The sequence below is a fragment of the Calidris pugnax genome, unplaced genomic scaffold, assembly GCF_001431845.1.
Source record: "Calidris pugnax isolate Ruff unplaced genomic scaffold, ASM143184v1 scaffold20, whole genome shotgun sequence".
NCBI classification, from domain to species: domain Eukaryota; kingdom Metazoa; phylum Chordata; class Aves; order Charadriiformes; family Scolopacidae; genus Calidris; species Calidris pugnax.
Window position 1 is genome coordinate 22,610,079 of NW_015094510.1, and position 25,361 is coordinate 22,635,439.

At 45.8% G+C, this 25,361-nt stretch overlaps 1 long non-coding RNA gene across 3 annotated transcripts in view; it reads right to left on the reverse strand.

The window, feature by feature from the left end:
• LOC106902587 overlaps window positions 1-21,173 on the reverse strand; it is a 57,979-nt gene extending 36,806 nt beyond the window's left edge. For all 3 annotated transcript variants that reach the window (XR_001414546.1, XR_001414544.1, XR_001414545.1), the window contains exon 1: window positions 21,091-21,173. This is a non-coding gene — a long non-coding RNA (uncharacterized LOC106902587). The remainder of the gene's footprint in view (window positions 1-21,090) is intronic.
• Window positions 21,174-25,361: the final 4,188 nt, after the last annotated feature.

The following is a 25,361-nucleotide window of genomic DNA, read 5'->3' on the forward strand; positions in this document are numbered from 1 at the left end:
TTACATATCTCCAAAAATCCCATCCAGGCACCTCTTCAGAAGTTGTTCCTGAAACCAAGCACCCCTGGGATAAACCACAGCTAGGAATTACTGTTAAAAAACTTTTGGTGGGCTCTGGCCGTTTTGGTGCAAACCCAACCGCTGCTGAGTGCCCTGCCCAGCTGCTGCAGGACTGCCACGGGCAGGGGAACGCGACCAAGTGTGTCTCCCCTCTCATCTCCTCTCTCCTCCCCTCCACTACAGGATAGGAAACCTGAGAAAAGGCAAATAAACCAGATTTTTAATTTTTTTCGGTGGCTCTAGTGGGCACGCAGACAGGATTCACGCGCGTTTTGGGTTGATTTCCTTTCATTTCTGGTCTTTCTGCACCCCTGCTCTGTTCTGGTTTACTGTTCTCCAGCTCCCTGTACAAACAGGATCTTTCCTCAACAATGTTCTGCCACATCATCTTCCTTCCTTTGTATACAGGCTGCTGCTGCGTGTTACACACCACGCGGCTTCCTAAGGCACCTTGTTTCTCAACACCAGCAAAAAACAGGAACCAAAAGCAAAGCAGCAATGAAACACTAAATTCTCGCCGTAGTTTAAAATTGAACCCTTGAGAGTTTCCGATTCGAGATGACTTTTCAGTTAACGGAATTTTTTCTAGTTTAGTGCTCAGGGGGCCATGCTGCAGCATACGTGCAAATGAGGCATTTGTACTTTTTTATCAGATTCAAATGCCTCCTTGGCGAGGTCTGCAACACTGAGCCATGCTTTTTCTTTTTTTTTCTTTTTTTTTTTTCTGTTTTTTTTTGTGTGTGTGTGTTGAAAAGTGCAGCCAGCTGAGCAAAGTGTGCGTTGCTCCACTGTTCACCTCTTTTCTCCCATCTTGTAAGGCTTGCTGTCTGACTTTTCGCTCTGGGGAGATGAGATAGCACGTTCTTCAGGGAGAAGAGAAAACCACAGGGCGCGCTGCACATTGCACAAATGCTCTTGTTATTCTGAGGCCTGAAGAAAGGAGGAAGGAAGCTTGAGGCTGGTGGTTTGGCAGGTGTGGGGCCTTTTTTACACAGACATCTGTTTTAAGTGGTAGCTCTGGGCTCAGGGATGAGCAGGGAATGCCTCTCACCCCCACCCTCACGACACAAGGGGTTTGGGATCCCGAAGAAGCAATGTCACCCACTCGCTCAAGCTGGGTTTTGGGACTTGTTTGTGGGGCAGGGATGCAAAGTGAGAGGATTCCTCCCTGCAAACCAGCAACTGGGTATCTCAGCATCTCCTCTGCCACCTGAGACAGAGATGCTGCTGCACAAAATGGACGGGGTTAGAGTACAAAATGGGTGAACGACAACATGTACCCTAAGCTTGACGCGAAGACCTGATGAAAAGGGTTTGGATTGCCACCATGAACACCACATCAAAACGAACTCTTCAGATCCCACTGGTTTATTTCTGGTGGTTTTGGTAACACTGCTAGTGATCCCATTAGTGTGTTGAACGAACTGCTTCCTCTGGCAGGATGCTATGGTACGCTCTCTGCTACGCCCTGCACCGCATCTGAAGGAGTTCATTAGTGCTTGGTGGCTAATTATCTATGGAATAACATATCTGGGATACCCACCTTAGAAACAATCTAGGAAGAAACTGCAGTTTTTAGGGCTGGATCCTGCTCTGCTAAAACACCCGTGTGGGGAGGAAAAAGGGCTTTGCATAATATCCTCCCCGGTGGGGATTCACTGGGGCAAGTAAGTGTTGAGCCACATTGTTATTTTAAATGACAATAAGTTCTTTCTCCTGTAGTTCACTGCGGACTTTAATGAACATTTAGCAACTTAATTATGTTTAAAACTGCTACTCTTCTGCTACAGATTGCTGAAATGGGTCAGTGAATTCAGAAGTTACTGGGGGAAGGGCAGATATGCAGAAAAGCAGTGACTGAGACACATACACAGCTGCCCATGCAATCACAGACCCTCATTTCCATAAGAAATCGAGCTGAAGCCATTTCAAGGTGAGGGACTGCGGTTAATCCCTCCCAATACACTCATTAATACGTCCAAAACCATGTCTCCTTGTTCACCGACAAGGAGAGTCAGTCAAGTACAGCCTTAGTCAGGAGAAGAGAGGAGCTACAGCAACCAAGATGGGCTTCACGGGGACTGCTGGGCTTCTTTGGAGGTTTTAGGCTGTGCTGTGCCCAGGTGTCTTTGTAAAGAGCTGAGCAAGGTAGGCAGCATGGTGGGAGAACTCAGCTCCTGTCTTTGCTTTGCATTGCAAGGGACGGCTTGCAATCTGCTGACGTCCCACACCAGAATGGGTGAAATCCTGGTAAAACGAAGTGCTTGGCAGCATTTTGCTGTTCTCAGAAGGGGAAAACAGAATTTCTGACACAAAGCACCCTGCTGCCATGCTCGACGTGGTCTCTAGAGTCACCACGCCATTTGTCTTGGTCACCTGTGAGGAACACCATTGCAGCGCTCACAGAAATCTAATAAACTTTGGAGCTGGGCTGAAAAATAAAATTGTTTTGTTCTGAAGATTAAAAGGAAAACTAAGAAGAGAAAGCCACACAAGGAAGCCTGATGTTCCGGCTTTGGTATCTAAATTTTCTTTTTTTTTTTTTTTTTCCTATCTGACAAATACCAGCATGACAGCAAACAGAACCTTCCCCGTTCACGTGGCAGCACAGCTTAACCGTGCTGGTAAGTGGTGAATAGACGCCTTGCTCTAGCACGGCCCTAAATTGTACCATTAACATGTGGTTATAGTCAGAGAACACATTCAGTAGGAAATGGCACCTTGTTACTTCCCAGATTATCTGCTCCCGACGGGGTAAATATTCTACACATCACGCAGGGTTTTAGCAGCAACATTCCTATTAAAGTAAATGGGATTTGAGTGAGGGTAAATCCAAGCGCGCAGTGCTGGGACGTTATACCTATAAATCTTCTGTGTCTTACGCTCCCTGCTTTATCCGCTGACAAAAGACAAGTGTTTGCTGCCTGGGTAAGGTTCATAAAGCACAAAGGGAGGGTGTGTGCTCAGCGTTGCTTCCTGTAGCCCTGGCTGCAGCTACAGCGCGGCAGCCCGCGGCAGGAAGGACTCGGAGGGATCCCTGGGCTCCTCGGCGCAGGCTCCAGCCTTACCCGTGGGAGGGATCTGCCTTTGGGAGCAAGGAGTCCAGTTCACCTCTACGTCGCACTTACAGAGTGATAAAGTTACTTTTAAAACAGCAACTGCCTTTACCAAGAAAAAGTATTTCAGGCAACAGCTGCCTTACAGGTCCCTTCAAGGTTATTGAGCGTGTGTTAAGCGATTCTTCTGTAAATCTTGTCTTTTGCTTGTATCTATCCTATCATGGTAGTGGTCGGCAGGTACCCCAATTCACATAACAACAAAGGCTTGGACAGGCCCTTCCCTTAGGATAGCTACCTTAAAAAAACCCAATTTGTTTGTGCTTGAAAAAAAATAATTTGCTCTTCAGTAGGCATCGTTTCATGGCTTAATGACCTACATGTGCATGCCATGTCACATGAGTGGTGGCTGTTACTTCACTAGATGGCGTGTGGCCGTGCCTGGCAAGAGGGGAGAGAAGGGAGAATTAATTCAGCGTGTAACTGCTTGCGCTGCGCTCCTGCCTCTGATGTGCCTTTAACAACGTGGATCTACGAGTTCACGTTTCAAGGGTGAGAACTGAATTTCCAGGACCAGAAACAGCTGAAAACAGCTTCGTTTTCAAAAAGCTGAAACTTTTACCAGAAGCCAGCAGTCGGGCAAGACTTGTGGAAAAGAGGTTTATCAGACCAACCTATCTCCTAGGCAAAACATGCTTTCAGACACACAAGTTCTTCTTCAAATCTGAAACAGACCTAAAGAAGGGCTTATGTGTCTGCAAGGGTGTCTGCTTTCTACAAAACGGTCAGCTGGTCTAGTAACAGACCTTATCTCTTCCTATAAATTCTGCCTTGCTTATAGCCCAACACCATCACTGCTGAAAAAACACCCAAAACGTTGCATTGTTCTTCAAAAGGCAAGCCATAAAGTTAATTTGTGTTCTCACTTTCCCTGGTGTAATCTGGGGCATAGCTGTCCTCTTTTGTTCTCCTATTAACTATTTATGCCTCCCTCTTTGGAGAACAAGACCCAGCTCTGCCCTGAGGCACTTACTCTCATGGGATAACATTAAATCACCCTCACAGGGTGTTCACAGAGCACGTGCAGTAAGAATCCACTCCTTCCTTGCTTGGGAAGATGGGCATTAACTCCTCCAAGGCCTCAGACACGAAGTGCAGAAGTACCTGGATCCACGAAGGATGCTCCAGAGCAGACACACCAGCAGCAAAGCTTGCCATGGTGAGGCTGGGAGGGCTCGGGCTGGTGGCTGGTGGTTAGCACGCCAGCTCCCTCGGCAGCTCAGGGGCTGAGCCGACGTAGGGTTTCACAACTGGCCTAAGCTGACCTACAGCTGGGCTCCGGCCAGAAGGCAGCTCTCTCCCCTCTCCTGACACTTGTGCTCCTTTGGCTGCAGGGTCAGCGGCACCGGGGGCTGATTGGTCTCTCTACAATCCTCCCCTCTTCTATTTTTTTTTTTTTTCTTTATTCCTTTTGGTAGGGTTACTTTTCAGTCAGCTTTGTTTGCCCAACTGGCCGGCTGCGTGGCTGGGTGGATGCTGGGGCTGGCCCGAGGAGATGCTGTGATGGGACATGTAAGACTGGCCTTTCTGCCGGCAGCGCGGCGGCAGTGAGGGCTGTGGGTTTCTGCCGTACCCTGCAAACCTCCCCAAATGCTGGGGGGGGTCAGGGCAGGCAGCTGCCTTGGGATGGGATGCAAACATTCCTCTGCTCCTTTGAACACAGAGAAAAGGGGTTTAACAGCCATCTGTTAAAGAATGGTGCCATGAGGAAAACACATCTGATATACATGCAAGTGAGGGGGTTTCCTGTGGTATTTAGGCCTAAGGTGTTTACTATTTTACCATCCAGCTATGCACCCAACCTTCCAATGTGCTCAGTGCAACACATCCACTGCATTTAACACCTCCTACACCGTGGGTGTAGCTACAACAGCGGCTTTATACCCTGCCTGTATCAGCCACCCGTGCCACAACACGGGCAACGCTCTCTCCAAGGAACCAAAGGATGGCCCAAATCAAGCAGCTTCCCTTGTAGTTGAGGGCTGATGGCTGTTCCTGAGCATAGAATCATAGAATTGTCTAGGTTGGAAGAGACCTTTAAGATCTTCTAGTCCAACCATCAACGTAACCCTGACAAAAAACCAAATCTCTAAACCATGTCACAAGCACTACATCAACCCATCTTTTGAATACCTCCAGGGATGGTGCCTCAACCACTTCCCTGGGCAGCCTATGATGGGAGAGTGTATTTGTGGTAAGTGCTTGGCTTGGGGGAGGGCGTCTGGTGACGTGCCAGTGCTGCAGCTGCATGGAGAGCTGTGGAGAAGACCTAATGCTCACACCAATAAGGGAAAACGGAGGCCAACACTTGCAATGAGCTGAACAAGAGCCCCCCCAGCATTCCCTGAAGCGAGAGCTCATTCCTCCCTCGTGTGCCAGGTTTGTGAGGCCACTGTAAGATGAAGCTACGCAGTAAGACAATTTCTGCCAGGGTTAGTTAACCCACGGCAGCCTCCCCAGTACCCTTCCCTTGAAGCAAAGGAGAATTAGAGACAAGATGTTAATGGGAGGGGAAAATTAGGGTAATAGGATAGTTTATAGTCAGTTCTGTAGGAGAGGTAGGTTGCTACCTAACTTACGTACTTCCCTGAAATGCATCTCCCTGTCTTCAATCAGCTCACTTGGCTACCTCAGCCTCCAAGTGCAGTTGTCTCAGCTAACTCATTTGGTTCCCATTTCCCCATGCCATCACTCAAATTTAGTAGGTTGAAACATCTGGAAGAACCCAGAAAAAGCTGCAAGTGATGTCCTTACTGTCCAAATAGCCTATGCTTTGAAAATCACCATCCATATAACCGTTCTCTGCACCTAGCCACCAGTTTCCCCTCAGCCCAGGTTACTGATTCTGGGTCCTGCTCTGCTTTTGCTTGGTCACTATTGGGCTTCCAGGGTTTAAGCCTTTAAGCCTACTGGTTACTGCCAGTATATTTTGTTTGAATTCCAAAGTTGTTCATATACTTCTCTCACTCTAGTAAACATGCAGCAATGAGTAAAGATCCCATTAAGAAATAACCGGGCTATAGAGAAATGCTGCCAACTACTGTAACAGCAAAACATTACAGCTCCCTTTTGCCCAAAAATAACACTTCCTTGCAGTGGGTAAATAACTATTCGGTTCTTCTGGGAGCAATAATCATGGCCTTCTCTTTCTCCAAAGGGAGCAGGCAGTCCTCCGTCCCTGAGAGAAGCTCATTTCCCCAAGGCATGTCCAGATGGCATCGGCCTCTGCCCAGGAGCAGAGGACAAGGAGACCAGCAGAGAGGAAGCCGAGGAGGACGCTCTGAGGAAGTCACTCCTGCAACAGGATCGCATGACAGAAGCTAAAACAGCAGTTCCCCACCAGAATGCCACTCGAAGGACTTCATCTGGGCTCCTCTCTGCCCAGGAAGGGATCTTACTTGATTTCTTCTACCTCTACTCCATGCCCTGGAACCTGTAATTCTGAAAGTGAGTCTGTCCATGTTGATGTCTACAGGGAGGCTGATGTGTCCAGGATCCAAGGGATCTGGTCTCTGTTTCACGCAGTGCCACCTCATTTCTGTGTCTTGAGTCAAGTGCCCTTGCCTCTGCCATCTCCCTGCCTAGGTTTATTCCATCTGCTGCTCAGGAATGTCATGAGGACCTCAGATGTTCATTTTCAGAGCATCTAGTGAACAACAGGTTCATTTAAGCTGGGGTTTCCAGGTACAAAACAAAATAACTGTAAAACAAGGAAAGTAACATCATTTATCAAACTCAGTTATACCATGAGGAGCAAATAAATAGCATAATCAGAAGTTAGTCCTCCAGCTACAGTCTGGTTTTAGTCTGTGCCCACAGGACCTCTCTCTTCCCCAAAACACACAGGTGTCTTCCTGATTTTACTGAGGTGTCAACCTGTAGTAATTTCAAAGCAGCTACTCGAGTTCTATTAGTATTGATCTACTTTCAGAGGAACATTGGCCTCATTAGGCTTTACTTTGCTTCCTGCCCCACTATTCATCAGCTAAGGGCTGGCTGAGATAACACCTAAGAAACAACAGTGGTGCTCAGAGCAAAAAATGACTCCAATCCCAGCTCCACCACAGACAAGACAAATTCCTGCCCCTTTTGTTTTTCCTTTTCCTATCTCTAATGGGAATAATATTGACACCTCTTGAGGCAGAGGCACGACTGCTACTTCAGTTTGTAGAACACTTTGAGATGTCCAAAGCACACCTCAACAGAAATACAAAGCGCTACTGGTGTTTCTAAAGCGCATGACCCGTGTCCTAAACTAACCCCTTCTGACCTGACACTTTGCACGTGCAGTCCCCTGTCACTTCTCTACTATAAAATAAGCTGCCTTTTGGGTGAACTATTTATTAAATATCCAACTTTAAAATAATAATAATAAAAAAAGACTTGAATGAGTCTGCTTGTTTTTAAATTGCTGCATATCACAGAGTTGGGCTAATCTGAGAACACCAAATGTATGGCCACAAGCAGAGTGCACAGAAGTCTCTCTGACCTTTCTATAGGTATCCATCATGTTCAGTGCAATATACCCCAGATCCTTAGTGCATCTGAAGGCCAAAAAGCTGCGTAAGGTCTGTTGTAAGAAAAACTCATAGATCATGACAACAGCATGAACAAGCGGGTTACATAACTGATGAGCTAGTCACATCTTGGGAGGCATAAAAACATTTATTTTCTTGTCACCTAGCAATATGACAAAGGGTTATACCTGCTTCTTTCAAGCCTTGCTGCAAAAATGTGCTTTGCCTGTGGATGCTCTTCCAGCAACAAAGGGTATACTCTAGAAGGACACGTGGCTCTGGATTCGTACTGGGAGGTCCTGACACTGAAGCTGCAGATTGCTGCTGTTAACAACAAAACTCATTTCAGGTAATACCCACCTCCCTTCACAGACCAGACTGGGCCTTCCCACATGCTGCTGAACCTGGTTTCCACTGTGTTTTCTCTTCCACATTACTTCAGTAAAGGGACAGGATCTCCAGCACAAAACAGGTTGGCTGGTGAAGTCCAGGATCATAGAACCATAGAATGGTTACAGCTGGAAGGGACCTTAAAGATCATCGAGTTCCAACCCCCGTACCGTGGGCAGGGACACCTCCCACTAGAGCAGGTTGCTCAAAGCCCCATCCAGCCTGGCCTTGAACACTTCCAGGGATGGGGCATCCACAGCTTCTCTGGGCAACCTGTTCCAGTGCTTCACACCCTCACAGTAAAGAATTTCTTCCTAATATCTAATATAAATCTTCCCTCTTCCAATTTAAAACCATTACCCCTTGTCCTGTCACTACACTCCCTGATAACGAGTCCCTCCCCATCTCTCCTGCAGGCCCCCTTCAGGTACTGGAAGGCTCCTATAAGGTCTGCCTGGAGCCTTCTTTTCTCCAGGCTGAACAACCCCAACTCTCTCAGCCTGTCCTCATAGGAGAGGTGCTCCAGCCCTCTGATCATTTGGGTGATGGGTGTACTTGAGCAGGTTCTCAGCACTGTCCCCCTCCAGCTCCACGGGGTGCCGTGCAGTGTGTGTTTCTCCTCATCACTGACACGGCAGTGGCCGGGCGCAAGGTCTGATTCCCCCTCTCCGGCAGGTGGGAATGGATTCACACTAAGTCTTTTGGCCGTATAGAAAATGTGCGTATCACATTCCTAGCAGACACTGCTGAAGCAGGAAATGCCTTAAATATATATCTCTGGCCTTGCACCGCACAATACCGGAGCCGTGGTCGTCTGCAGCACACCGAGATACGCATGTCCTCTGCTCGTCCAGAACTGCTCCGCGTTGCCTGTGCACATTACAGCTCAGCCTCTCCCGGGAACGCCGTGTTTGCTGTTAGATTTGCGCACCAGCCAGCGCTGTGCTTTCTGCTCTGTGAATGGTGCATCCAGAAATTGGCTGCGACGCTGGTACGCTTCAGAGAGGATAATGCCGTCTTTTCCCCTGCTGTTTATTGTTTACCAGAGGTGCCTAATTTCTGACAAACAAAAGAGATGGATTCTGGGCAATTTAGCAATAATCAAGAGCAGGATGAGCTGGGCGGCTTTACAATACGTACGGCACTGTGTGTAGGGCTCCAGTGATACTGGCCCTTACGCTGCACCATTAAAGATAAGAGCAACAAACCTTCCCTGTCCTGAAAATTGCAGTCAGAGAGCGTAGAAAACTCCAAACTAGGGACAGAACAACCGAACGGGAAGCCTTTGGCGTTAAATACATGAAAGGGAAGCCTTGGGACTATGAGAAGGAATTGAGTACGTTCAGCACAGAATGGGTACTCCTCAGGGGACTATTTAAAAACCATTGACTAGTTTTGCCTACAAGCTTAGCTCTGTCGAAGTACAAGAGAGGCATCAAAAATTTGTGCAGATGAAGTTTACTCAGGTACAGAAGAGCAGAGTAAGACTCTCTAATTCGGTCAGTCATCTGGCCCTGCTTCTTGGGGCAGAAATCCGTCAGAGATCTTTCGGGGGTTTTTTTGCCATTTGATGGACTGGCTTCTGTGATTCTGGGCTATGGCAACCCATGAGAGGAGCTGTGTGACTGAGGCAGGGCAGTAACACTAGGTGCAGTTAGGATGTGTGTGACAGGGTTTATTTCATGCCAGAGCTGTAACATGTGGTGTGCTCCCTACCCGCAGCACAGCCTCGGGTGCTCCTGTTCCAGGACCCAGGTGGAGAACCTGGGGGATCAGTCCCTCAGCTGCAATACACACACAGAGCCCAGGATCACGAGCTGCACTGCCCTGCAGATGCCCAAACGCAGACTGGGCTGCTGCTACTTAGCACGGCACATAAAGCACCCTGGCCCTCCCTCCTTCTGCATGCTTCCTTCCCTCCACCAGCCTCCTCCGCTCCCCTGGGCTGCCCCCCATCCCTCCTTCCTTACCGACAGCCGGCCCTCACCCCCCAAACCTGGCTGAAGCAGTGATGTACAACCCATCAGCTGTCCCTGCCCATGGCAGGGGGGTTGGAACTAGATGATCTCTAAGGTCCCTTCCAACCCAAACCATTCTATGATTCTACGTGGCGAGGGCTGCCAGCATAATGCAGAAGAACGATGGCAAGAAAGGGAAGAGGCTACAATAAGGTGAATACTCTGCACCCTCCAGCCCTCGTTACTGTTGGGACATAAGCTAAACTGTTTCAGCTAATTCATCTTAGTCCTGGGGAGGCGGTGCGTGAAGGCATATCCTGAACACAGCAGAGAAACCTCTAATACACACTCTGCGCTGGCATAATGCTGCCTGTGTGGGTAGAGTTCATTGAGCAAATGTAGATGTTTAAACTGTAGGTGTCCGTTTGTGAGTTCCTCACCTTAGGATGCCATTTCAAGTCAAGAGAGAAATAGGCACTTTTGGCATACGATAGAAATTTACACTCAGTTGAGCTAAATTGTGCCTTGTAAACTCCTGCTGCTCCCCGCTGACAATACAGGGAGTCGGGCACAGCTGGCTCACAGGTAAACGTCTGTACTACACATGTCAAATGGCAGGCGAGATAAATCACACTTTGTAGGGCTTTGCTTTGAAAGAGGGACGCTCCAGGCTTCGGGGCTGCTGGGAGCAGGGCTTCCCAGGGCGGCTGGTGGGGCACACACTGGCACGTAAGCACAGAGGCCAGGGAGCCAGATTCAGAGGAGGAACAGAGAGAAGCGGTGACAGACAGCAAAACCCTTTGGGAACGTGGCTGCTGAAGCAACCATGACTTCATTAGACTTGCTCAAGATGCCCTCTAGCCTAGACCTTTCACCTCATTTAATGGTTTCTGGCCTCAATCCCTTATAATTCTGAAATGAAAAAAAAAGCTCTCTTTTGACTCCTGTTTTCAAGCCAGGGCTGTTTGATTTGGAACACTGCATTGAAGTCTGTGCTACTGATTGATTTCAGGTTTATTATATTTTCCCCTTTGAAACATGCTACAGTAAAAAAAAAATATCTGTACACGTTGTCGTTTTTCATGTAACCCCCTCCCCCTTTTTTTTTTTTCAATCTTAGCAAATGCTCAGTCTTTTCCACTTCAATAGCTTGAAATTCTCCCCTGGGAGCCCTAAGCTCTTTAAATATTTTTAGGTTGCCAGATTTCTTATGTTCTCTCTCCAGGAAGCCAATTTTGTTTCTAAGCTCTTGAGAGTAGTCCAGCTTCATCTTTTGCGCACTCACTGCATCACAATAAAATGCTGCCTAATTGCTGCCTCAGCTGAGTCCCAAAGGTGCTGGAGTTTGTCTCTAGGCTACAGTTGTGGACAATAAACTCTTCTCAGACTGGAGTTAAGCCTTTTTATTATTTAAATCTGAGTCATGTAAAATTAGTTAACTAGCAAGTAACCCACAAAGATCTAGTATGGAAAGAAACTCCCACATATTGTTTTCCAACACTATGAGAGAATGATCAGATATAAAGATTTGCAAGCAGCTTGTAATGCAAGATGTAATAGAAAGACCAACATGTCATTCAGTCAAAAAGACATGAAAATGTTTCTGTGAGCCTAGGAGTAACTCTTGGACTTCGACTGTTTGGTGTTCTTTACCTTCAAATTGAATCTGGCAGTATGAAAACCCCTCTTTTTTCCTCTAGCTTATCCATAACCTGAAATACCTATGAAAGAGGAAAGGCAGCTGTAGATAACAAATGCCAGATGAACCAGAGCTTTCTGTTCCCATTCTAGCACAACAGTCAGAGGATTCAATGAGCATTTTCCTAGAAAATCATCAAGAATATACTAAGACTGGGTGGTCGCACCTCCATCAAGCTTGAGAAGACCCCTGCAGCAAGAGACAAATGGACAATATAAACAGTGAGAATGAACAAAACCTCTCTTTTTCACCAGGACCATAGTCAGCCATCCTTGATAGCAGAAGACATCCATACACTGCATACACAGACATTTGCTCCCAGCATGTTCCTTCATACTCCACAGACATTGCAGTAGAAAGACTTATTGATCATCTTTTGAGACTCTAATTCCATAAGACAACACTTGCTTTGGGTGCACTGGGTGTTGTGTGCCCAAATCCACAGTTGTAATTAGGCAAAAATGAAGCTGGAAGAGATTTCTAGATTTTCTCAAAACGGTTTGACTGTTTAATTAGAGAAGGTCAGACATGAGAGCAGAGACCTGCCACAGTGTTCGTGGTGGTGTTGGCAGCACACCTGCAGCCAGGGACACTGGTGAGTAAGGCCAGCATACATCCACGTCATGGCAAGCCCATTTGAACAGCTCTTTGTACGGCTCCTTTCGTCAGCACAGAGCGTGTGCATAACAGGCAGATGGATCCATCTGCAGTAACTGCAAGGAGACTTAACGACACACTCGCTGTGCAGAGACCCCTCCTGCTGCTGGGGGCTCTCGGTCCTCCTTTAGATTTGTCTTGATCACTTCTTGAGAACATTAATGGCAGACGCGGCGTGGACCGCAGACCCTTCGTTACAGCGATGTGATGCATAAGGCAGGAAGGATGAGCAGGTCTGAAGTCGATTTTTGGCAGGCAGCAGCCAGGAAAGCTAGGAGGCATTCTCAGCCTCATTCAGATCAATGGGAATTTTGCCACTGATGTCAGTGGGACGACGACTTCGCTCCACATGTCTGCCTGTAATCTGAGAGCCTGTGTTCTGCCAGTCCCGGAGACTCAGTGAAAACGGGACCCCACAGAGTTCATCACAGATTCATTGTTTGAAATAAAACTACGTGGATTCTTTGTGCCCTTTTTAGTTATCTGTAAAACAAGTATGATAACGCTTTGAGTGCTAAACAATACAAGGTGTGTAGGAAGACATAATATCTTTTATTAGGCCAACTGATACAGTTGGGGAAAAACAGACAAGCTTTCAGGCTTGTCTGTAACGCTTTGAGATGCTCTGATGAAAGGTGTTCGAGCTGTGCAAGGGATCATTAAATTACATTCTTCCTCTCTCTGGAAATCATTTAGTGGTATTTCAAAGGAAAGATACTGTACAGAAATAACTGATTTCTATTGCAAGTGCTGTCTGGAGCTAAATATCTTCCTTCCTCTCTCTTTATGAACTAATCTAAAGAAAAATATGTTTTAAATTAACATGTTAAGAATAATTTTGCGGTATAATGTATAGTTCTGTGCAATGTTCTATGTTAGGGTAACTTCCAAGATCCTTAAGCAAGTTAAGGATCCTTCAGTACACACAGACAAAATGGCTGGATTTCTGTCTAATGCTTTGTGGAAATTACAAAGGTGTCACTGTAAAGAAATCAGAAAGCATGGAAGCTCTGTGAAAACAGCAAGTAAAAACAAAAAAGGCAGATATGAGTCAAAAACTACATTACACTTGTAAACACTGCCTAGCAAGTCCCCAGATTTTCACTACTGAGTGTGGGCATCATGCCTTTGAAAGCTGTGAACCATTTAGCGTCCATAAGAGAGTGACAGAAACAACCAAACACTTAACCCCCTCCTTCCCTCAACTTAATCAGGAAGGACAGAATGAACTGGGAGCATTCACTCCAACTTAGCCTGGAGTGACAGACTTACAGCACTATGGTCTTGCAACTGTGAGTGCAGGAAGAAATAGCAGTGCCATCGTGGGGTCAGTGGATCACCGAGGTTTTGGGGGGCCAGGAAGGGGTAGGTGAGGGAAGGTGGGAAGACATTAGGCTGGTTTACCTTCTAAATTCAAGCGGTGATGAAGGAAGAGGAAGCCCCAGGACCTGAGGGCCACCTTGTCTTACAACCTGCGTTGCAGTGTGATGGACACACTGCCCAGGAACAGGTCAAGTCAGCCGCAGGGCAGGGGCCAGAGGAACCTCTCTCCAGAGGGAGAAAACCTTCCTCTTCCAGTCTCAAGATCTTAACTCCATTTATGCTTCATCTAAAAGGTTTAACTGTACATAAATCCTACTAGTATCGCTTTAGTAGTATCTTAGTTCAGTGCCAAGATACAATGATGTCAAGAACAGAGAAAACGGGGAGGGTCGGGCTGTGTGTGAATCAATAGTTGCAAAGAAGGATGAAATACACTATTATTTGTATCTATCAGAACAACAAGCAATGGGGATAAATTGCAGCAAAGGAAATTTACATTAAACCGCTAGACAACTGTCCAGGATTAAGGAAAATTAAGCATTGCTATAGACTGCCTAGAGAAATGGTGAAACTTTCATCACTGGAATGTGTCAAAAATGGCTTAAATAAACATCATCCAAAGTTTCACTACTGATGATCGTCCACTGAAGCGGAGAATAGACTTGGAGATTCATCTGAGAAAGGTTACAATATGTGACCAGGTTTTTCTGGATATATTCTCCTTTTTTCCCCTGGGACATGTTGTGGTAGATTTCTCTGGTTTTTTGAGATGCATTCCTCTGAAAATATTTGTCTAAGACCAGGGGGGCCATCTATCTTCTGAAGTGCCTGTTCCTCTCCACTGATCACAGATGCAGTCACAGATGACTGGCTTGGTGTGGACACCTACTTATTGAATCTGTAAAGTCAGATGAGACAATTCCCATCCTTAATGACAAATTGTGTCCTTTCTAATATATTCCTAAATATAACACTCAAATCTCCATTATTCATTCCAAGTATAATTACTTGTGCACATATGAGGTGGCACACATAACACATAATCATAATGTTATTTATTGTCCTGTATTAGTAGTTTTATCACATTATACTTAGATGCCATATGGTGTAATGAAGAATGTAATGAACGTCTCCTATGCAATGGATGGAAAGCTTCTACACAACAATTAATAGAATCTATTCCACTTTTGCATGCCATTCCTACTGAGAATATCACTGAAGTGTATGGTATCTCAGGAAGGAGAATTTTATTTTTAGACCTAAGAGCCAGCCAAAGCTCTGCTGAGTTGCAGGTAGAGCTACTAACAAGGAACGTAAGCGGCTTTATTTCAGCAGTACATAGGTGCTTCTGATATATGGTACTAACCACTTCTGTTTTCAAAGTCCGTATACAATTAATTTAAGTACTCAAACAATCCGTATGAACCTGTGTGCTTATGTTGTACTCGTTCCACCACAGGACTAAAACTGGGCACTTAAGACATGTCTACACCATGTCCTACACTGAGATCAAGGGAACAAGCCTGAGCACCCAATTATCCCCTCTTGTTAGCTTTCTCTTGGGGACCTGTTTAGGCACCAATCTTGGGTAGTTACAGGATCACAGAATGATGTGGGGTTGGAAGGGACCTCTGGAGATCATCTAGTCCAACCCCCCTGCCAAAGCAGGTCCACCTAGAGCAGGTTGTACAGGCACGTGTTCAGGTGGGTTTTGAGTGTCTCCAGAGCCAGAGACTCCACCACCGCTCAGGGCAGTTCACTCTTGGGATTCTCCCCAAATGGCAATAACGCCATTTTATTTGGCTCCCTAAAACCTATGTTAGTCTTTTAACACTACTCCTGAGGCTCTCCACTCTTGCAAGGACACAAGGAGGACACTACAAGCTAAGTGTATGTGATCCAGGATACAGAGCTACATGGCGTGGACAGGGCAGTCTGAGGTAGCCCTAAGCAGCTTGGGTGTGAGCCAGCATGCACCACTGAGCCTTGGGATGGAAAACTGCTCCCTGGCTTGTGTGCATACACTCCTTGGAGGCACTTGCAAATAATGGCCCAGGGAGTCCACCCATAGCAGCCAGTGTTGCTCTGCACAGTGGTTCTGGGGGCTGCTTTCATAATGTAGAAATGTCCCAAGGACTGCCTCAGTAGGAGGGAGATCTTTTTGCTGCCTCCACAAAACAGGAATCCAGGATGCAGACAGCAAAAGGTGACCAGGAGAAACAGCACAGGATCACCTTCCCTATCTTGAGAAGACTTCATTTTCTCAAGATTCTATTATACTTTTGGAACATTACCTTTTTTTTTTTTTTTTTTTTTTGAATAACTGTTGTTCTTCTTTTGTAACCCCAACGGAAATTATGGAAACCCCAATCTTCTATTTTCTTATGCACAAGTACCCTCATCATACATTATTTCTCCACTGTAAAAGGATGTGAAGACTGAAGGCTTTGTACCAGTTTTGGCTGGGATAGAGTTAAATTTCTTCATAGGAGCCTGTAAGGGGCTATGTTTGGGATTTGTGCTGAAAACAGTGTTGACAACACAGGGGCGTTTTAGTCACTGCTGAGCAGTGCTCACACAGAGTCCAGGCCTTTTCTGCTCCTCACACCATCCCACCAGCCAGCGGGCTGGAAGTGCAGAAGTTGGGAGGGGACACAGCCGGGACAGCTGACCCCAACTGACCACAGGGATATTCCATACCATAGATGTCATGCTCAGCAATATAAAGCTGGGGGGGAAAGAAGGGGGCATGTTCGGAGTGATGGCATTTGCCTTCCCAAGCAACTCCTAAGTGTGATGGAGCACTGCTTTCCTGGAGAAGGCTGATCATCTCCCTGCCAATGGGAAGCCTGCATGTGCAGCTTTCTCTTTATCTATTAAACTGTCTTTATCTCAACCCACGAGTTTTCTCACTTTTACCCTTCCACTTCTCCCCCCCACATCCCACTGGGCAGGGAGTGAGCTCCCAGCTGTGGGGCTGAGCTCCCTCCTGGGGTTAAACCACGGCAGGCTCATTTTGTAACTTCATTACATTTAAAAATGCATCGAGCATGAAAATTAAACACAACACTTCCCCTCTCCCTTCTTTTTTTGTCTGTTAGGTGATATGAAAAATGATTGGATGAGGAAACGCAGACAAGAAAAAACAACAGCATATATAGGTTTAGCTCCAGCTTAGCATATAGCTTCAGCTATGCTTCCTTGAGGATTTTAGCTTCTCCCTTACTTGATTCTTTAGAAATGTTTTCATTCTTACTTTCAAGGAGAAGGACCAGAAAGAGGTGAGTACTTCAGCTAAAAGAAGCAATTACACAGGTTGAGCTATGGAAGGTCACAGATAAATATAATTAAACAATCTCTTCTCATGTTATTAAGAAGCCTACCTAATGACTATTGAACTTTAAAAAGCAGCACGAGATGCCATGTAAAAATTAATAACTACAAAAAACTATTACCAGTTCTCTCACTTCATTGGTTTGTGGCCAGCATTCCTAATATATGCTTGTTTTAACAGAATACTGTTTTAAAACAGGATAGTTAATTCTGTAACAACATAGAATCATAAAATCATAAAATGGTTAGAGTTGGCCGGGACCTTAAAGATCATGGAGTTCCAACCCCCCTGCCATGGGCAGGGACACCTCCCACCAGACCAGGTTGCTCAAAGCCCCATCCAGCCTGGCCTTGAACACTTCCAGGGATGGGACATCCACAAATTCTCTGGGCATGAAATATCTTAGCTGCCAGAGACCGGAAAAGTGTCCCAGTGGTGATCACTGGTGGCACCAAATCCCTCTGTACCAGAATGGCTCTTAATAATCAGAAAATGAAGTTTTAGTCTGTCACGTGTGCAGCTGAGTGTGAGTGGCTGTAGAGGTTAGTACACAAGGTAACTGAACCTCGTTTGTTGCAGCCTGCATTTCTATATCTACAAGGAGACCCTGCACCGCCAAATGCAGATATTTCGTAACTAATATGAATATCTCGTGCAGTTCATAGGAAGCAGCATCTAAAACGCCAGATTTTCCAATTATTTTTAAAAGAATCTAAGTCAAGTAGCTCACATGCAGATGTCTGCACTGTAAACCATTCAACTTAGGTAAACTGCATCCAGTTTGCCTGTGGAAACATTAACAGCTCTTGGTAAGGAATGTCTTAAGCTACTCAGTTAGTAACGGCAGTAAGCAACTGCAGTTACTCAGTTGACTGCAGTTTTGTAAACCCTGTAAGTTATTTTGTTTAAATTATGACCATTTTTACATGGGTAACAGAGATGTAAGGCTAGATTATCTTTTTCTTACAGTGATGCAAACCATAATAAACTTCCATGATATTTGTAAACTGTAATGGTATAAAAATCATGCACTTGAACAGAACGATGCTTAGATACAAGACTTAGTCTCCTTAACTTACATCCTGAAGTTGAATGTATCTTTTTCTTGGTGGCACACTTGGCAAACAGGTCCTTGAGTTCAACAGCTCATTTCTGCCTCTTGCTAAAGCTCAACACTTCCTCGGATACACAGGTTTAACTGTTTTCAAGGTCATGCAATAAACCAGATCAGAGAGGTGACCTAGGTTAACAGTAACACCTTCTTTTCAGGGTTCCTTTTAACCCAGATGATTCCACCAACCTAGCTGATGGCGCCACCACATCAACAGCTGTAGTAGTAACACAGAGGGATGAGCAAAAGCAGAGGGCAAGAGCAAGTGTTGAGGGGTGGAGACCAGTTAAGTCAGTTTTGTTGCCAAGGAAAAGATGCAAAGAATAGCACAGAACAGCATTCAAAGTTGAAGAGGCTCCTCCAGATGATAATTCAGAGCAGAAGCCTAACTAACATAGTCTGAATTGCTCTCTGGAGGAGCCTCTCTCACTCCTTCAACTATGCACGGCATCTAGGGAGACAAGCCTCCTAATTTAGGCATGTAAGTTAGATGTTTAAACGTAGGCAGTGAATATTCCCCCCGAGAATGTGAAAGAGATGTTACAATAATTTAAAATATTTTTAACCAAAGTTGTGATACCGATGTCTGTTATTTTATGAGATACTGTTCTTTGTGCTACTGACCCTCTACTGACACAATCATGTTTCTCATTTATTAGATAAATGAACAACATTAACAAAACGCACATCGTCCAAATACAGTCCAAATTTTGAAGTTAAAAAAGGATTCCCAATTTTAGTCTCAAAATATGAACCAGATTAAGTTGTTCACATGGAAACCACTACATGTTCCCTATAGTAATCGCATTAGGGGACCAGAAAGGGAAAAGAGATTCTTCACAATGACGACCAGCCTACCTTATTTAACTTTCTTGCTTTCCATAAACATTTTTTTAAAGTTTTCAATTAGGAACTTTGGCTAAACTTCATCTGTAATTATATCTTGCCATTTACTACATTGCTCCTACCTACTCAGAACATTTTACACATTCAGTGATGGGGGTTTTAGAAGGTACTCATAAATGACACAAGTTGTTCTTCCAGTGTAGATGCACGGCCTCTGGTGTGCTTACCTCCTGCCCCACAGAGTCTTGATACTTAGGCACGCACCAAAACACTAATTTTCAGTGCACCTTTCTCCAACATAATCACCTTCAATGCCATTGATCACAGCACTATTCAGAGGGCTATTTGAGATAGTCCTGGAAAGGACTACCAATACATTAAAGAATGCTCTTTAAATGCAGCTATCTTCTCTTCAGGATGAATGTGTTTACAGGACAGGATTGCTAAAGACAATTCATCTTCTAATATCTCACACTGCAGAACTGGAACTAACATGCCTATGAAATCAAAAACGCCGGGCAAACCATTAATATGTATTAGACTGCGAGTTTTTTATTCTAGTGGTTTGGGCATCTAAACATTGTGTGCTAAAAGCTGCCCAACAGCTCCCTTATTTGAAACTGTTGCTTTCAAGTCAGAGAAATATCTACAGGGGAAGTAGAATAATATACTCCAGCAGGATTTAAAATTAATGCCTGGGCCTGAGTTAACAGGCTCAACTGCTGTAACTGTTTCGTTCAAACTATCAAAGCCTAGTGTCCTATGGTTTTGCATCCACCTCTACTTACCCCTCATCCCTTCAGTAAACAGCTGCCTATGGGTCACACATGGTATCACAACCCAGCACAGAATTAGGTGCTGCAAGTAGCACTAAGCGAGGGGCTGTCGGTTGTGTCATGCCTGCAGACTGGGTGCCACCTGAAATCTTTAACAGCAAAGTTCTGCCTACCTTGTGCTCAGCCCGGGCACCAGCTGAGCCCATCTTTTCTACCACGCTACTTAACAAGGAAGCTAAAACGACCTCGGTCACCATAAAGACCTCCACCCTTTTGCAAACGTTGTTAAAATTGGCCAATGAGGCCAATTCAGAATTACTGCGGCAGGACAGTGTGCAACTCCTGAAGTGCTGCATCTTTAGCAAACCAGCCTAAAATTCACACCCTACCATGAAAGAGTTATGCTGCCAAACCTTTTTCTGTGCATGGCAGGAGCTTTGTTGTTAGCTGTGAACTCTAGCAGACAGATAAAGGGAACTTTGCCACTCTGGTGGTCTGTTGCAGGAATGGGACGATGTGAAAAATGATCATTCCTTTCCCTGTCCCAGCTTTCACTTAACAGTTGCTGACACACAGATCCCTAGGCCTGACTCTTAACTTTTTCCTAGGTTTCTGTCCAAGTCTTCTTTGTTCTGACTACTGTGAGCTACTTTCTTATTCTTTCTCCAGACGAATGCTCCAACATATGCAAAATGCTTCTGCATGTTAAGTATACACAGAAAACAAACACAATATCCTAGTTCCTGTTAATTCTTCTATTTTCTGTCTAAAGACTCAAAGCAGAAGAACTGATTTCTTCAACCTACTGTGGGCCTGCTTCAACCCATCTCAAAAATCTTTTCTACCTGTATTTTCCGTTAATCTGGCATTGCCTTGTTCTTCATAACTTTAATCCATCTAGTCATAACTGCCATGACAGCTTTCTCTTTCTATGGCTCTAATGATGCAACAAACACAACCGGTGGGACTCTTCTCACTTACCTTTGGGCATCTACAGTGCACACACTTATATTTATGCTGATAAAACTGGAAAAAATTAAACACATTGAGGGCACAGTCCACCTTGGTCAAAGTGGGAATTGTATCCCCGAAGTACGTGTCTCTCTACCATGAAAAAACTTAGAGGAACATTAACTCAGAGGCAAAGTTCTACAAGACAGATGTCTACACCTGACCTGATAAATGCAACCACCCGTGTCCATTCCTACTCTCACTTTCTGGCTTAACTGAAATTTCATTTGAAAATCAACTACTGTCCCTTGAACTGTTCTCTATTAACAATTCACAGCATTTTGAGATGTACCTTTTGTGAAAGATGTTGACTAAATCCTTCTGTGGTGCCACTCCATCACAATTTCTCAAGGTTCAGATTCCGAGGTTCTTTCCTAGGAGAGAAATTGGCGGATGTGTCATACTAATATATACCATAACCATAAAAATACCTAAGCAGAAGAACAATTACTATGGGTGCATGAAAATTGACGGACTGTGTCTACTGATGCCTTTATTGAGTTGTGCATAACTTCCCTCGGAAGGTTAATGTCCATGAATATGCAACATGCACCTTCTTTTCCCTATTGCTTCCCTGTTGTTTTTCACCTTCCATTATTGCAGCATTTCTGAACGTAGCCTGTTAAGACCTTCGGTGAAGAGTTATGTTTGCATGTGAGCATTAAAGATTATTATGAAGGCACAGTAATTCCTGCAGTCTAGTTAAATATAATTGTGAGGGGAAGGGAAGACAAAAGCAAAGGGCAGTTCATAATTCATAGACATATCGTGTGTTTTCAACCTTCCCCTGAAGAACTTTGTGTGTGGGAGGAGGTTACAAATGAAGCTCGCTGCTACTTTGTGCTAACAGCCTGTGCCAGCCATCTGAGTTAGACACAGTCTACGGAATTTATGTAATGATAACCAAATCAATTCAGAAAACAGTTTTGTTAATCTGACACAGACCCTGAAAGTGGATAGCTTTAGACTTATCTGGTAGTGTCTGCAATTACTCTAGCTGAAGAGACACTTTTGAACCAAATCAAATGTTCACGGCAAAAGAGTTACATTAATTTATATCAGCTTCTGATTGAACTGACTAGAATAAATCAGAGAGAGAGGGCACACAATCAGCTCTGCTGGCAGATTTGCAGATCGCTGGAAAGGGGCATAAGTCTCTGGGGTTTGGCTGTGAGTAATGCTCTCCGCCACCGACACAGGTGGAGTCCGCCTAACCACAGCCGCTGACACCCACCAACATCATGTCTTATCCAGAACCGCTAGCTTTATAGCCTCTATCAAAAAATAAGAAGATGTAATCTGGGAGAATATATGTTCTACTCAGAGCAGAACGAGTTTCAGTGGCCACCGCCTCCCAGAAATTTCTTACCTTCTCTTTGCCCGAGATTGCTGCCTCACAGCAGTCAGTGGAATGAAACACATGCCCTAGTCCCAGCTGCTTCAATACAAAGTCCAGCAAATTAGCCGAAACTGCTGATAAAGATGACTTTAATGTCATATTTGGTATGAAAATAGATTAGAAACATTAGTGTTTTCCAATCCAGGGACTGCTGTGGAGGCAGGAACCTTCAGTAAGGAGGCGGAATAGATGGTCAGGGAAGCAGTATTTTTTGCATCACTCCATCCAGATTTGCCGGAGTTTGTCTGGCTGCAGCAATAGGAAAGGCTATGAAATTTCACACTCACAGCTACTATTCTCTTGCCTTATTTGAAGTTTATCAACTTCTGATTGTCTGGTTGGACTAGATGACCTCCTTCCAACCTGAATTATCCTATGATCCTATGATCCTTACATATACCTGGCATGCAGGGCTAGGAACCTGGAAATGTGTCTCTCTTCCTACTGTCCCACTCACTTACTGCTAAGTGCCTTGGCAAACTGTGTAGACCAACATTTACCAAACTTCCCCTCAGAGAGGTCCAACAAGTGTGACATTGGTATTACTATGGTGCCGAGCAACTACTTTTCAAAGGGACGTCAGCAGTAGCGTGGGCACCTGTTATGGTTTGAGGAACACACAAAAATTTATTGTCGTTCAGACAATTATTCTATCACCCGATGACCCCTCCCCACCCAGGAAGGGGAATCAGGGAAAAAACACGGAAACCTGAGGGTTAAAATATAAACAGATTTAATACAATGAGAATAGATAATTAACAATAATAACACTAAGGAACCAACATTGATCCCAATACCTATATAAGATACACAAGGATCATACCCAGCCCATTCTATCAGCAGGGAGCTGTGCACTCCCAGCAGTGGACAGCAAATGTGGGACACTGACACCGCTACAGCTTCCAGAGGAAGGGAAGGGCTCAGGGATCCAGCACTGGGGCAAGGAGTTCTCAGGATTGCAGCCATCAAGGAAGAGAGAGAACTCCTCAGCAAACTTTCTAATTTGTATTGAATGTGATATTCACTGTGTGAAATAACCCTGTTGGCCAGCTTGGGTCAAGTGCCCGGGTCTTCCCCCTCCTCATCCCTGCACCTCGCTTAACTTGAAAACACTGGGACCTTGAAACCCGCGTACCATAGCTGGCTATAAACTAATTACAAATTACAGACATTAGAGTCTTCTAAGAGTGGAGTTTTCCCAAGCTCAAGAAGAGACCTTACTGAAAAGCGAAATTACCGAAAGAGAAATTAATCCTGTGTCGCTCAAACCAGGACAGCACCCTCTGCCACTGGGAAGCTGCCCCACCCAACTCAAGCATTACTAATAAAAGGGGTAGGGAAAAAAAATCCTAAACCAAACAGAGATTATGACTAAATAACCAGCCTCCTCCGTGTCACAATTTCCTAGCTGGGGGATATGATACTCAGACAAAGCAGTTAATGTGTTGCCTAATGTGATAAGAGGTACATAGTCTTGTGGGAAGGGATATTATGGCAGTGCTGGGAGCAGGCTGCTTGTGATCTGCTCTCCCCAAGAGGCATTGAGCTCTGTAGGGTCTGCATAGCATCTATCCTTTTGGGTATGTGAAAAACCAGCAGGAATTGATGTCATGGGCAGGCAAGTTCGAAGAAATCTGGAAAAAGGGGAAGCCAGATTTGCAGCTGTTATGAATTCATCACGATTTTGGCCCCAGTTCTAAAATACTCACAAAGGCATAAGAATCTCCACATGATTTTGAGGGAAGCAAGGTCTGTAGATATACGAGTGACACATTCACACATGCTGTATTGTTTAAGAGGCATACCGAGTTTTTAGTTTCAATCCCCGCTCTTTCACTTGTGTCAGTTAACATTTCTGAGAATCTTGTTGTGAGATACACCCTCATGCTGCTACCTTATGGTAGCTACAATTGACATTTTCTGGAGATATCCTGTGTCATTATCAGGAGCGATCACAAGATCACTCCATCACACCATCGGTGGGACACTCTCAGAGCCGTCACGAGGCAGTTCCAGCAGGCAGGACTCACTGCAGTGGTGCAACTGCAGGCAGAAACGCAGCTCAGATCCGCTGGGATGTCAATGGGCTGTTCCTGCCTCCGCATCTCCTCTCCTTCCTTGTGCCTGCGGCAGCTCCGCAGGGTCAGCTAGTTCAGGAACTTGATCCAGCTGAACTCTGGTAATTTTTTTGGAACCGGCTTTCCACCGGATCAGATCCCAGGCTTGCCTTGCCAGATGGCAACATAAGTGTTATTGCCGTGAAAATAACAAAGAGGAAAGCACAGCCACGATCAGAGAGGAAGGCAGGACTGCCCCTTTTGGTGGCAATACAGACACAGGCTGGCTTGCATTAACTGTGAAATGACATCCTTGGAGAGGCTTATAACCGCATTGCTCCCCTCACAGGGAGCAGGGAGGGGTTCTATTAGACACGCACTTTCAGAAATGCTAGGTAACGTCCACCCTCAGCAGACCATAGGAACTGGGTTGTGCCGTCCTGTGAGGCTGCCCGTGACCATGGGGCATCGCTTTGGTCCAAGGGAACAGACAAAACCACCAATCGGTTCCTTTACTGTTATACAAAGGCAATGAAACCCGCTAGCAAAGATGGTGCCGAGTCCCCTCCTGCACGCCCACACAGGCCAGACGTGTATTTTCCCTTTCCTGGCCACTCCTTTAGGAGAAGTGGGAGCAGATGAGGTTTGTATTCTAAGCGTGCTCATCCATTAAAACCCAAATGCAGAGGGAGCACGGGCACAGAGGACAGGGCGGGCACCCAGCCTGGAGCCCGCAGCGTTCTGCTCCCGCACTGACACCCTCCTCCCTCGCCAGGGACCCCGCCATTGCAGCTCCCGCTGCATTCCGGGGGCTGGGAGGGAGAGACCCCCGGGGCCTGCCTCCAGCCGGGATGCTTCAGCGCCGACATCTTCCGCGGGCTGCCAAAAGGCAGCCTTGGCCGCCACCCCCAGCGATGCGGCGGGGTTTTCCTTTTGTGTGGAGCTCGCCAGGAAAACCCCGCCCTTTCCCCCTTCCACCCCCCTAACCCCTGCCGGGACGCTGCAGAGAGAGGCCGCAGCCCGCCCCGCAGCGGTCCCGGCACCGCCCGGGGGCCCGACGGCCTGGGGGCGGGGTAGCGGGATGCCGCGACGGCCCGTCCCCTCCCC